Raw genomic sequence first — 13,780 nt, forward strand, 5'->3', positions numbered from 1 at the left:
TCTTAGTTAAACTTACACAGCGTGTACTACTCCCTTCATGGGGGAGGTCAAGTGTGCAAAGTACATCAAAGTCTCTAGTTTGAGAAACAGACACCTCATACGCCTGTAACTAGCTGCTTGTTCACACGGTAGCTTTAAGAGTCAGACTGTGCAAAGCTGCACGAAAAACAAAATATTTGGGAACTTAAAAAGCTTTTATTTCAGAAGGTTATTTGTTGAGGGAGCCAGAGGTGGGGAACTCCAGGCTTCAAGGATCAGTGTCCTGCAGGTTTATCAACCTGGGTCAACACACCTAAATCAAATGATTAGGTCATTACCAGGCCTCTGGAGAACTTCAAGACTTGCTGGGGAGGTCATTTAGCCATTAAAATCAGCTGTGTTGGATCAAGTACACGTCTAAAACCTGCAGGACACCGGCCCTTGAGGCCTGGAGTTCCCCCTCCCCTGCTTTAAACGGTAAGAAGTATAACTATGTAGATGTATTATATAACCTGGTATCACTTCTTTAATTATTAGTTTCCATTCACTTTAGTTTGATCAGTTATACTCGGTAAAGAGAAACCTTTTCTTTCAGAAACAGTAACATTTCTCAGTGACTCCAAACTTTTTAATGGCTACATTCTGGTACTAATACTATAACCTGCAGTGTGTGGAATCTGTTAAAAATAAACAGAGCTACCTTCAGTGGGTCAGCATTGCACGAATCCTCTCTGTGTCTCGTTTGCTTTCTGTTGTTAGCCCTGTACACTTGCTGGCGGTACATCTGACCTACTTTTTCCAGCCAGTACAAAAGATAGTTAACATGTGTCAGCTTGTGCAAACAAGTTCCCTGTGCCTTTAAATGCTCCTCTATTCATTTCTAGAATACATGACCTTTTTTGCATGCTGGTTTTTGCTTTGGGGAAAGTCTGGTTCTGAATTGGCCTATGACAAACATACAACAGTAATTGAATTAGATGGCCTACTTCTGCTTAGTTACCAGTTAATGTAGGTATGGTTATTCAATTTCTCCACTTTCAGCTTCAGCAAGAAGCTAATGCAGATTTTATTGTTGGACTCAGTCTATTTGTGGCTTTGGCAAATGGCCTTGTGCCTTTCTCTGTGAGTTAACATTAGCAGTACTAAACTGGACATGCCAAGTCTTATTATTAGTGCCTCTAAAATTAATTCCAGTACAGAAATTCACTGTTCCCTCCTGCTTAAGAAATCATATTTTTATTTGTTTATCTGAGCAGACTACAGCGTATATAGCAAGGACCATTTTCTGCATTCTCTGGCAATGAGCCTTACTTGGCTTCTTATAGTGTTTAAGTAGATATTGAGTACGCACAGACTCCTTACACACAGGAAATGTAAAATATTGCAGTATTGGTGTTTAGTTCAAGAGAAATCATTTGGATTCTTGCAGTTTTTCTGTGTGTGTGTTTCTCTCTCACACAAAATCTTTCTCTCCATCTTCCTCGGTTCCTCTCTTCATCCTCTTGATTCCAAGTAAAGCAGGCAGGCAGTCTCCCTTCCACGGGAGGCCTCTCCACAGCAGATAATAGTCCATTCCACTCATTTTGGCTTCCTTTTATTTGTTCACATCAACATCAAAGCCTGTCTGTTTCCTCCACTGGGGAGCAGGGCTTTAAGTCTTTGACTGATCTGCCTCGTTCACTCGTAGCGCTGCCCTGGTGATGCCCATCCCTTATCGCATGTGTTGGAAACACACGTGTTCATACATGCTAATACACACACACAGGGAACAAGGAGATGCATAGGCATGTTTAGAGCATGTGTAGAAAGCCTTACATAGAATCTATGGGTTGTAAATCAGCGGTCTCCAGCCTTTTTTGCGCCACAGATCAGTTTATGTCCGACAATATTTTCGCAGGCCGGCCTTTAGGTGTTGTGGATAAATACAAGAAAATAAAACCAGTACCGCTACCAAAAAAAGAAGATTTATTCATAACACACAGGAAAAAGATCCAGGGAAACCCAGTTAATGATAAAATAATAAAAAAAATCACAATAAAATCAGATAAAACCCCTGAAAACCATGAATTTCACACCCGAGCCTCAACTCTCGCGGCCCGGTACCAAACGACTCACGGACCGGTACCAGTCCGTTGCCCCTGTGTTTGGGGGCCGCTGTTCTAAAGTATAGTGGAAAGGAAATAATAGGATTTATAATGGTTTAGGCAGAAATACACCAAACACAGGAAGAGCACAGCTAACCTGTAGCAATGCTAATGCTCTCTAACTAGCTTGCTGTGGGAGATTTTTCAACCACATAAATGTGGTTTTGTTGTTAATTATCATCTTCAATATAAAAGTATTTAATTGTGTAGTCTTGTGTTATCAGATATTCAGCAAGATACGAAGCACAAAAGCTGCTAAGCACTAGGCAGATAGCTTTTTATGGTGGATACGAGTCTCCATAGGATCCCATGTTAAAAATGGGCGGATAATTAGTATTAAAAAGAATGACATAAAGAAACAGACAAAATACGGCTGAAAGTTGTTGTCAGCTGTAGACCTGGTGAACTCATCAATATGGATGCAGGTAAAGAGTAAATGTAGGGGCATAGATGCTGACAGTGGAGCTGACACAGGAACTACAGCTGTGCCTGATCTTTTTCAGAGGAATCTTTTTTGTTTGTTAAGACACTTAACACTGACCTATGAATCATTCAGACATTTAAAAGGAATCTATCTCAAGGGATGAACATCGCAAAGAATAATTTAAAATTTTATCTTTAGGCACTTTCCTACCAGCAGCCCGTCTTGAAAACATATAATTTGTTATCATTTCTTTAGTTGAATCTCTGAAGACTGGCAAAGATAGCACAGTCATAAATTTGCACCACCAAGGTGAGTCCCAAAGAAAACTTGGCATATCTCATCATGGTGTGCAATGTGTCTTTATAACATTTTTGGAAACCGGACAAATAGGGACAAAAGAAGAAGAAGTGGCAGGGCTGTTTGCCAAAACCTCAACTGAAATGGTCTCAGTGGAAGGATGGCTGTTAAGTTATTCTCACAGAAAGGAAACTGGGAGAAAAAGTTGAGGGATGCCAAATTACACAAGAACTGAAAATCAGTGCAACAGGTCTTACTGAGGGATGAATCCAAATTTGACATTTTTGGTTCAAATTGTCATCAATATGTACAAAGGATACCAGGAGAGAGGTGCAGCAATCAAGGACTCACATGGAGTAACAGACCTCACAGACATCAACATTGTTGAAGCAGTGTGGGATCATCTTTACAAAGAACAGAACAAAAGGCAGAAACATCCAATGAAAAGTTTTGAATGTCCTTCAAGAAGCCTGGAGAACTGTTCCTGAAGACTACTTAAAGAAATGACACAAAGCTTGACGAAGAGAGTTCAAGTTGTGTTGAAGATTAAAAGTGATCAACACTGACTTTTAATCTTGTTTGGACTGTATAAACTCTGTTTTTTCCCAACATACTGTATTTTGATTTATGTTTGCACAAGTTTCAGTAAATCACAGCACCTACTTAGGGGTGGCTCTGCACTTCTGCACTGCACGCAAAATGTCTTGATGCATGCTCAAGAAAAACTGTCATTGTGCAAATGCACTGTTTGTAAGATCGGGGAAACCTGCAGTCAGCTGAGACTGAAGAAGTCACCTGGATGAGTGACGAAACGTTTCTCCCACTGAAAACATCCAGATGAACAGAATCAACTTTTGCGGTGTGCAAAATGTTCAATTTTCCTAAACAGTAAACAAGAATATATTTTCTAGCTGGTTGCATGGAGAATTAGCTTAAATTTGACTTTTTCACAGTAACAATATATGACTACATGATCCCATTCCTATAGTACAGAGATAAACCAAATCTTTGGAGTAATGAAAGGAAAATTTTTCATTTGGGGAGTTTTTTGCTCAGTTGGAGTCAATGCTACACACAAAAAGACACGACACTGTAGGATACCAAGCTGTTACTCTTCAATCTAACGTTAGCCAGTCGTGGTCAGATGTATTAGCCTTACGTGAGGTTTATTTACAGTGGCAAATCTTTCTGTTGCCTGGTCTGACAGCTGCTATTTCTGCCTGATGTACAAATTGAAAATGGTGTTGAATTACAAACATGAGCTTGTTCTGAAGTGGGAGGAGCTCCTGGTGCCCCGGGAGGTATTTAGACCCGTCTGCACTGACAAACTGAAATGATTTCTTAGAAGCTGAAATTATTAAACTGGCGGCCTTGGTATGAACCCTATATGCTAAGAAACATAATGATTAGGGTTTGAAAGAAAAACTGAATTAGAAATCATCAGGGAGCATCAACTATTACTGTAATAAACAACAAGGCGGATTAAGAAAGAGCACAAAATCTGCTCTTGAATTTCAAACCAACTTCTTAAGTACCGGTACCATGAGATCATTTCGTTTCAGCGCTGCAAAAATAATTTCACTTGATAAGCCCATCAAAACATGTGCTCTGCTTATCATTGTTGTCCCTGAAGTTGTTAAGTTCCCCTTCAGAAAGTGCTATTCAAAGGTTTATTGGCATGAGAGGACCATTCTTAAACCCCCACCCCAATGCAAACACACACACACTCACATTGATGCTGAAGGCACAAGATCAATTGCTGATCAGATGATGGGGGCTCCTTCTCTTGGCTTTCTTTAGAAGTCAAGCTCTTTGGTTTCCACGTAATTGGCCTCTAATCTCTCCTTTCTGTATTCTCTTTCTTCCCCTCTCTACTCTGGCTTTATTCCATCTGTCTGCTTGGATATCTGTCTTCTCTCCATCTTCCTTTCCCCGTCGGCCTGTTTTCTCTTTGCCCGTTGTTTGACCACCTCCACTTCCTCCCCTGTGTCTCTTGACACTGCTCCTAATTACAAAACGCGTAGGGACCATTAGCGCGGACCTCCAGCCGACGCCTGTCCCTTTATCCATTAATTCCGTCCCTTCTGTCGTTATCTTTCCATCTCTGCCCCGCTTCTTCCTCTGTTCTTGGTCAAAAGTCGCTTTGTGTGGAACACATTAGGCGAACAAAGGCAGCAGGCTGGAGCGGTGATCAGAAAGGTCACAGCGATGTACGGCCCTCAGCACTGCTGCCAGGGTCAGGCCTGTCTCCATGTGGACACACTTAACACTCACACAGCCAACAGCGGTATGGCATTTTGCAGGAAACACTTTTTTTTTTTAGCGTTTCTTGAAGTAGCATTCAATGCAAAGCTGGAAGGTTTCCTTTGGTTTGGGGAAAATAAAGCGTAAATTTTAGCACTGGTTCCATTAGACAGAGCTTTTTAAACAACAGCTGTTTATTATGAGGTAAAGGGCAGTGCACCCTAGGGATGGGTATAGTTTTGGTTTTACCAGTATACCAGTACCAAACCGGTACTTTTGAAACGGTGCCGGTGCTTAAAGAATGGAGAACACACAATTGGTCCAAAAACCTCATGTTCAGCTGTTTTTTTGTAAAAAGATAACAATGTTAGCCTTTTCTGCAGCTATGGGGCATATATGGTATCACTCTTGGCTGGAAGCAGTGCTTAAACAATGGGAAAAACACAAACTTTGTCCAAAAACCTCTCATGTTTACCTGTTTTCCACTTTTTCTTTGGTCATTTTAGCCTTTTTGGCCAGGGTGAAGGGAGTATCTGCCATCAAACAAGAAGACAGCCGCATGTAGCTATGATGGTGTTTGCTAGTTCACCTTACATGCATTAATGTAATAACGTGGTTAGCCTACTCAACGTAAATTACACACGAACAACATTAAGCTCCTCACGCAGAGAAGAACGGCTGCTGCTGCATCATCATCCTCATCATTCCTGCTACACTGGCAGGGCTAGGGGCCAGGACTCTCCTCTTCGTGTTCTTGGGGGATGTTGCTAACTCCGGGTCCGATAACAGGCACCACACTGCAGTAGATGCGCTCGGTGTGAGGTCTCGCAGCAAGCTATCAAATACGGCGCATTTCTCGGCTTTTAAAAAAACGCTATGCGTCGCCAGGTGTTTCATCAGATTCAAGGAGTTACCTCCTTTGACAGTATCACAGTATCAGCTTAAAGCACTTGTTGCTGCTGAGTTTGCATCTTTTGCTGTGAAGTACAGCCAGACTTTGACCGCTTCGCTTTGGGCATTTTTAATCTGTAGCTCTGCTCTAAAAGAACATACGTACCTGGACCCGCCTACTACGCTTGCAAAGGTAAAATGATTGGCTGGAATCCAAAGTGTATGACATCTCATGAACAATAAAGCACCGAAATGTGCGCTGCTTTTCGGTCTGGTTACTGCCGTTTATGTCAGAATGGCACCGGATACCGGTACCCATCCATAGTGCACCTCTACAAGACAGAAATCAGGAATCTACAAGTGGTTAATTAATTAAATCAGTGCTTACAAATAAACTAATTAAACTAATGAACACAATGGATCAGTGGACCCTCGGGTCCTCTACAGGCATGGGGCTTTGAGGATGGTTGCCCTCCATGTCTTCACTTGCCTAACTAAAGGTAAGTAGATGAGGGGGATGGTTGCCAATGTACACTGAGGTTTTTTTTTTAAAGTTCCTGCCAGTCAATCACACCCCAGTGTTCCTCTCTAGTTTTCTGACATTCTCTTTATCCTCTCAAGGATAACTAGTGTGCGTGGGAGGTCTACCTGTGTTTTCTGGATTTGAGAAGGCATTCATTCATGTCCCTTGAGGTATTCTGTGGGGGATCCGATGGTAGTATGGGATGTCCCACACTACCATCCCTTTGGTCCCTGAAAACCATTGCAAGAGCTTGGTCTGCATTGCTGCCAATAAGTTTGACTTATTTCCGGTGAGTGTTGGACTCCTTCAGTGTTGCCCTTTGTCACTAATTCTGTTCATTATTTGTTTGGACAGAAGTCCAGGCATTGTTGGTCTCAGAATTTCTTTTCTTTTTGCAGATGATGTGGTTCTGTTGCCTTCATCAGGTGGTGGCCTCCAGCTCACACTGGAATAGTTCACAGCCAAGTGTGAAGCAGAGGGAAAAAGATCATCAGCACCTCCAAGTCTGAAGCTGTGGTTCTCAGTCCGGAAAGGGTGGCGTGCTGTCATGAGTGAGCAGAGTGGGAGATTTACAAACAGATATGGGCCATGGCTGCAGTGATGCAGATGTTGTACCGGTATGTGGTGCATGAGAGAGCTGAGCGTAAAAGGGAACCCTCACCTATGATCACTATGATCATGTGGAAGAAGATGGATGGATGGACCTCCAGCCACTTCAAGTGCTAGACTCTGCATAGCATAAGGCAAGACACAAGAAACACATTTTAACGCAAATAAAATCCCCAAGGGGATGCAGATTGTGCAAATTGTAGTGTCCTGACTTACTCCTGACCACTGCTGACCACACTTGACTTACTCCATCACCCCCCAACCCCCAAGATATAGACTTTGTTTGTTCAATATTGCCACTCCAACAAGAGACGCCTTGTGAGAACTCACTGATATGAACATTAGTTATGTGTAACCACTGTTCATGAATATGGATCAAATGACCTACAAAGAGTTTTTCAATTGCTGCTTGTTGCAACCCTATGACATCATCATGAGAAGTTTCTGGAAGATGCAAGCAATGATCCAGTTTAGGGACATTAGGTTTCAGTGTTAAAACAGAATTTTTCCACCCAAAGCAAACGGCAGCAATAGCGTCGGGTTGGGATCTAAATATTACTGTGGAAACTCTGACTTAGAGCTGCACTGTTGTTGCCCCACTTGTGCTTGTACTTGTGTTTCCATGAAACTGCACAGCGTGTAGGAAGATGTGGTGTTTAAAGTGCCTGCATTCATTGTCCTCTCTCTTGTCAATGGCTCTCTGTGTTGTACGCTCTGTGAATGATATTTGTGTTAGGCGCTGTGGCTCGTGTCAGGCTTCCAGAGGACCAAGAAAATTAAATCCCATTAGTGTTTTATTCTGCATATATCTCCGGATGAACATGCAGTGCAATCTGAGTAGGCAAGGTTTGCCCCTCTATGGCATGTACAAGCCTGCGCATGAGTCACATTTCAAACTAGCTGGCTGTGTTGCATTACTGCACGTTGTTTGTCGCTATGGGACAGCCTTGACCCTGCGTGCGCTGTGTGATGTGAGCCCTCCATCCTCTTGCTATGCGTTTGTCATGGGATGGTGCAGCTCCTGGTCATTACGGCAATCACATGTTAGATTTATGCTGCTGCCTGATGTTTCATGGCTTTATAAAATGAGATGAAAGTGGATCTCAATGGCCGGGAAGGGAGAGGGGGGAGCGTGAGGGATATGGGAAAGAACAAAAAAATATGAGGGGATTAAGGGCGGCGGGGCGTCCTGAGCGTGATGCTGTCGATATTCATTAGCCGATAATGAAAGTGGACCATTACCTTCTGCAGCTAAGTAACTGTTTTGTAGAAGGAAACATGAGCAACTACGTTTTTTCAAATTGGTAGACATTGGGAAACATTGGAGGCTAAACCAGGATTGACCTTTGCATGCACACTCATAGTGCACACAGGCACAGCCCCCATGCCAGCCCCACTCCACTTCACCGGGCTCCAAACGGCAGATGGAAGACTTCATTACTGCTGTCGTTCTGAGGATGACAGACACACACACACACATGCACACACACACAGATTTTACTGAAAATTAAATGTTTGGCTCACACCCTGCATCTTTTTCCCACCTTTAGTCATTACACAAACCTCTACAGTAGATGGAAACATAAAAGCTTTGACTCATAAATGCAGAGTACATAACACAGTTCTCTTCTGCACACACACACACACACAAGCATGTAACTCTTGCAAGACAGTCGTCATGCCGTGTCTCGGCAATACCATAAGCTTGTTGGTTTTGTTTATTGTTAGTCTCCAGGCACTGGGAGGCCTTTTTCACTCATGCGCGCACACACACACACACACACACACACACACACACACACACACACACACGTGCAGGCGCTCCAAATTGTTCGATTAAGTGGGTCATCCTCTCCTACAGTCTCTTGAAAGAGAAAACAGCTTTTTTGTGCATTTCTAGCCGCGAGGCAATCGCACCCGTCCATGGTTTTGGCTGCACCTTTTAGGAGTATTTATGGAAATGACAGGACGGCACTCTGGACGGCTACACGCTGCTCGCTTGTTGCTTAAGGTGTGTGTGTGTTGCATGTGTACACATCTACCAGGAAAAAAGAACTCGGCAGCTTGCGTGTGCGAGTGCGAGCCTGCGTCAGTGGTCATTACTGTTTATTTCTCTGTGTGTCTATATCTCTTGCATTGGACTGCTCTGCACATTTGGCAAGAGAGCGCCGACCCTGACCTGTCACTGCAAACGAAAGTCAACTATCCTCCAACCAGTCCACTTTGACTGTCTGAGAGAGCAACACTGAGAGGAAGGAGAAAAAGAAAGGGAGAGAGAGCCAGAGTGAGCGGCCATGTCTTTCTCTACCCATTCTTTCTGTCTCTTTGGACAGCTCTGTGGCAGCCCAGTCTGATCAGACTTCCTATCGCTTTGGAGTATTTGGACTGAATCGACTCCAGCAGCCACAGCTGCACAGGAAACGCCGTTGCACAGTGAAATAAACAGGCGGCACATTAAAAATGAGGGTGCATATGTCATCAGACGGTATTCAAGGTCTTTGGTTAATGAAGCATGTTATCTCTCCTGTTTGTGTAGTGGTTGTGCACCTGCGATGCTCCGGGTGTACAGTCTAATGCCAAAGGACGCCCACAATAACACAAAAAGTGCTGGTACTGTGTGTGAAGGTGTTAAGTCATGAAAAAAATGCACTAAAGCATTATAGTCTATTAAAAATAGAAGAAGCAAATAAAAATAATATTACACTATTAAGTACATGTTAGCTCATAGAATGTGGATAGAAAAATTAGTTAGCAATTATATCCCATGTTTACTATTAGCAACAAAAGCTTTGCTGTCTTTTATTATGTTTCTAATACATATACAAGTGGTTACATCTAACCAAGACGTTATTTTATCACCATGCACGGACCTGTCATGGTCCCTGTGCCTCCCCGGCCAGCCCAGTGTGGCCACAAGTGTTTGTTGTTTTTCTCTCACTCTGTCTCTCCTACCTGTCTGCCTGGGCGGAGCTCTGATTGGGCTCCTGCCCTTGGCCCACGCACCTGCAGCTGATCTCGAGCGGATTGCAGTTCTCTGGCTCTTAAGGCTGGGGCTCTGAGCTGTTCGTCGCTGGAATATTGAGTAACTCTCGTTAGTATTGCCTGGCTTCCTTGCGATTCTACTGTTCCCGTGTTTGCCTTCGACTTACCCTCGTCTGTGACCCCTGGACCCCGTGAGTAGGAGAGTGAGCTGAGCTGCTTGTGTGGAGACTGTTTGGACGAGGAGCAGAGCGAGTGCGAAGAAGTGTGTCTCCCCAGCCAAGTGATCCCCGGGACCCTGGTGTTTCCCCCCCCTTCACGTGTATATAGTGCACCAGTGTGATTAATAAAGTGTCGTTGAACTGTGCTACCTCAGTCTGCGCCTGAGTCCGTTCCACTCCCGTGACAGGACCTTTGTCAGAGAAATGTTGTGTAATTCTTGTATAGGTGCATAATATAGACTCATTAGAGTTTTAAGGTGAATTGAGTAAAATGCTTTGTGAGCTCCAGTTTTTACTAATATCATCAGAAATTTAGATTTATCATCTGTCATCTCATCTAATTTGAGAAAGCAGCAGAGACTGAAAAATGAAGTCTGAACGGAAGTGACAGAAACTGCAGTTCCACAAGTGGCCACTTGAGGCTGCTTTCAAAAACGAGACAGTCCACAAGACTTTCAAGGTAAAATGCGAACCTTTGTAGCATGAAGAAACAAGGGTACACCCTCACACAAAGAAAGGTCAGTGTTTCTTCTTTTATAACAACTGCATAAAAGTACACAGTGTTTATAAAAGCAAGCAAAACCAAAGCAGCAAAAATGTGCACACAATGAACCAGCTGAACAACAACAGTTGTTGTTTAGCATTCTCACATTATGTGAGACCTTATTCACCAAGTGACCGAGTGATATGTGATATTTGTCCACGCTCATCTATGCATGCAACTCACTGACAAAACTAGCTAGCCAGCCTTAGCATTAGCTTAACATTCCATCATCTGGTCACTGCTGATGTCGATAACCCACAACAGACAAAACACAGTAGAAACAAATAGGTGGCACCACCCTCACTACAGTTTATGGCTGTGGCAAACACCAGCGTACACAGCTTAGTGATCTTGCATAAGTTTAACGAAGAAGGAATTTTATTCAGCACATATGAGGAACCAAAATGTTAAAATAAATATGCATATTTTTTATTTATATATATTTTAGTGAAAGCTTGGCTTAAATACTGAAAAGCCAAAGCTCCTTGGTAATTAAGCAAAACTTCATCAGCTATGAACTTCAAAATCTGCTCTCACTTTACTGTTTTTAAGTTGTTATAAAAGAAATACCTCACCTATGCTGGTTTGTTTGTTAGGAAAGCAAGTGTAAAAGTCCCGTGCGTGACTTTTTTGTCTACTAGGAACAAATGTAGGTGGTCACAGTGTAGGTGTTTCCATCGTCTCATATGAGAGATGTTTACACAGTAGTAAGATTTAAATCACTTGTATATAACACACCTACACACCTACACACATACCTATTTGACCCGCCCACTGCCTGTTTCAGGTAGAACTTTAATGCTTATCATAACATATAGAGACATCAGAGTCAAGTTGTGTGTGTGTGTGTGTGTGTGTGTGTGTGTGTGTGTGTGTGTGTGTGTGTGTGTGTGTGTGTGTGTGTACGCTGTTCATACCTATGGAGCTTATGTCTACACCCTAACAGCAAGGTTGACATGAAGCTGAGAAGGAGTGTGAAGGGCACAGCACCTCAGGAGGAATGACACAAACACACATGCATATACAGCACACGCGAACACACCTCCTCTCCTTTCTTTTCTCTCTTCGATGACTCATCCCACCCAGGGACAGTGAGTGAGCGAGGCAGAGGGAGAGTGAGGGAGGAGAAAGGGAGAGGAGAAGAATTGGAGAGTGTGAGCGGCGACACAACGGCAGAGAGGCAAAAGCAAGTTAATAGATTCACAGAGAAGACATATGGCGCAAAGCATCTCCTGACTGACCTTTAATTTCACTGCTGTGCAAATCCCATTGTGTTCTTCGCTCTAAAAGTAATTCACAGCCATTTATTGGCTCCAAACATGCATGATGAGGCTCACCGGTCCCATGTGAAGTCTCACAAATGATTTCCCTAAACATTCCCGTATTCTCCTTTAAAATGCCTTTTCCTTCCCAACTAGCTCAGCAACATGCTGAGCTTTGTCCCCGCTGGTCCACTCTACTCATTTGATGGTATCTGTTAGAGCGATCCCAAACTTCCTAGGCATTCCAGGTCTGTATCACTGCACATCACAGACAAAACTCTCTTCAAATCCCATGGTCTCTAATGTCTTTATCTTATGGTGTGGGGATATTTGAGAAAGTAGATAGACTCTCAGGGAGCTAGGAATGTTGTCACAAGAGGCGATTATGCTGCATTGAAGGAGGCACGCTATTGAGCTGGCTGTATTGCTGAGGATATGTCTGTATTGCTGACTGCTGCAAAGCCCACAGATAGTTGAGTGGTCAGGTCCCATGTGCCCGTAGAGCTACACGCAGCATATGGCTCTACTGCATTGCTGTTCTATCCTTTCTGAACATTTTAAGGGCACTAGGTTTGCTCCATAGTTAAATATACTATCTGATAATAAAAAAAAGCTCCCTTCTCTGATTACATTGAGAGTGCGTCAGTCTAAAATTGACCTGACGGTGATGTGTCCGTCATGTAATGATGCAGTTCTCTGACAGGATGGTTTTAAATGAGCTTCAGTCAATTTCCAAAATGGGCTTTATTTTAAACCCTGTGCGTTCAGTGTGGAAGCTTTAACTAAAGTAAATAATGGTAGCAAAGCTCGTTCTCCTCATCGGTGTTTAACTGCAGTGTGTCATTCTGATTTCATGTTGAAAATGAAGGTGAGGGGGGTTATATACTTTATACAGCTTTTCCACTGATGGTCATTTTTACGACCATCATGCCGCCTCGCAGGGCAGCAGGGTTTGGGTTGCTGCTAGATTGCTTCAGATAATGCAATGCTCTCAGGCGGAGCCCAGGTTTGTGTGTGCTGTGGGCCTGCCTTGCTGCCTCTGAGGGGAATGCTTCTACCCAGAGATCCAAACCGATCCCCCAAAAAGGTGTAAAAGCAAGCCCAGACGAGTCCTTACAGAGTGGCATACACTCTAGAGCTTTTGGTGTCATTATTAGACACAAATCAAAGTGATTTGGAGCATCATATCTGAAAATGTAAAAACTGATTTGCAGTGAAGTTTTTTTTAAAGTCATGTGCAGAAGCTGGGTGTTAATTAGTTAATGATTAAAAAAACTAATTAGGCTCACTTGCAGAGGATCAGAAATGACTTAATCATTTCTCAAAGTCTTCTCAGAGCTAGTGCTAGCATGTTTCCGATAGCCCAGGGATATACTAGAACCTCAGGCTGTATGACATCATCTGAAAAGTGAAGTCAATGCCTTAAACTTGCATTTTTTTCCCCCAATGGTCAGCAGGGGGCAACACTCTGGCTGCAGAAGGGTTTATAGCTCTGTGGAGGTCCTCTTGAGAAAACAGCCCTCAGGTCCTTTGCTTACTGAGCTCAGTAAGCACCTTCCTGATAGGTTTATAGTGTTAGTTGCTAGTTTCTGAACTGAAGTTCATTTAGTAAATTAAGGTGTCCAAATGGGCTGTTCATCAAGGTATGCTTTATGGAAGCTTT

The 13,780-nt window shown here is 43.1% G+C and overlaps 1 long non-coding RNA gene across 2 annotated transcripts; it reads right to left on the reverse strand.

Moving 5' to 3' along the window:
* Positions 1 to 1,400: 1,400 nt before the first annotated feature.
* On the reverse strand, positions 1,401 to 10,912 carry LOC308397027. 2 transcript variants are annotated; one of them, XR_013971682.1, is made up of 5 exons: positions 10,261 to 10,912; positions 10,064 to 10,181; positions 8,456 to 8,562; positions 7,164 to 7,231; positions 1,401 to 7,044 (listed from the first exon to the last, which is right to left on the reverse strand). It is a non-coding gene; the product is annotated as an uncharacterized lncRNA (long non-coding RNA). The 2 variants fall into 2 exon arrangements; XR_013971683.1 differs by having other exon boundaries at positions 10,064 to 10,266.
* Positions 10,913 to 13,780: the final 2,868 nt, after the last annotated feature.

The sequence above is a fragment of the Rhamphochromis sp. 'chilingali' genome (genome assembly GCF_963969265.1).
Source record: "Rhamphochromis sp. 'chilingali' genome assembly, chromosome: 5".
Lineage (NCBI taxonomy): Eukaryota > Metazoa > Chordata > Actinopteri > Cichliformes > Cichlidae > Rhamphochromis > Rhamphochromis sp. 'chilingali'.